This window comes from Hylobates moloch, unplaced genomic scaffold, assembly GCF_009828535.3.
Source record: "Hylobates moloch isolate HMO894 unplaced genomic scaffold, HMol_V3 SCAFFOLD_3, whole genome shotgun sequence".
Lineage (NCBI taxonomy): Eukaryota > Metazoa > Chordata > Mammalia > Primates > Hylobatidae > Hylobates > Hylobates moloch.
The window spans coordinates 153,551,535-153,552,589 of NW_026652278.1; positions in this window are offsets into that span (position 1 = coordinate 153,551,535).

A 1,055-nucleotide genomic window follows, 5' to 3' on the forward strand; every position below is an offset into this window, starting at 1 on the left:
TGTCTGGCTGTCCTTACTTTTTATAAGAAATGTTCAGTGTTGAGTATAGTATGGTAAAAATGTTCCTGATACCTGTCTCTGTTTCCAGTGTTTGTTCCTATTAATTGAGGCATTTAAGACTGAAAGCCTCGGCCGGGCGCGGTGGCTCACGCTTGTAATCCCAGCACTTTGGGAGGCCGAGGCGGGCGGATCACGAGGTCAGGAGATCGAGACCAGGGTGAAACCCCGTCTCTACTAAAAATACAAAAAATTAGCCGGGCGTGGTGGCGGGCGCCTGTAGTCCCAGCTACTCGGAGAGGCTGAGGCAGGAGAATGGCGTGAACCCGGGAGGCGGAGCTTGCAGTGAGCCGAGATCGGGCCACTGCACTCCAGCCTGGGTGATAGAGCGAGACTCCGTCTCAAAAAAAAAAAAAAAAAAGAAATGCCTACTCTTCAGAGATGTAATGGGAATAAATTGTAAAGTACTTTTGATATTCTAAGATGAAAGATGGTATTACACAGTCAATAATTCAATGCTTTCCACATTATGAATTTTATCAAAATTATATAGAGAGCTATTAGTTCAGTCCAGCAACAAAACAGGCTTACATAAAAACAAAAACCTCCTGGATCATGCCATCCTACACCAAATTCCTGTTAAACAGAGGCATGATTTATTCCATTGACCTTGGTATTTCTCCATAACTGTAATATGTCTAATGTTAGACATTTTAAATTAACATTCTATTAGGTAAACTGAGAATTTAGGTCTCTCGCATCACCCAGGCACATACTCTATCTTTCTCCACAAATATCCAAATATGATAATTGGATTAATATGTTCATACGACTATATAATTGTTCACAGCTGAGCCACTTAGGTACTATAATTATAATTTCTTTGATACACAAATTTTGTTTTACTGTGATTAAAATTGCCTGATTTCTTACTTGCTGTACTTTCTGTTTATCTCTTTCAGCCCCATATCTGCTAATCTCTAAAGTTCCTCTCTAAGCTCGACATGTAATTTGTTGATTATATTCATTTTCTTTGTAGTGCTCAATCTCCTGAAGCC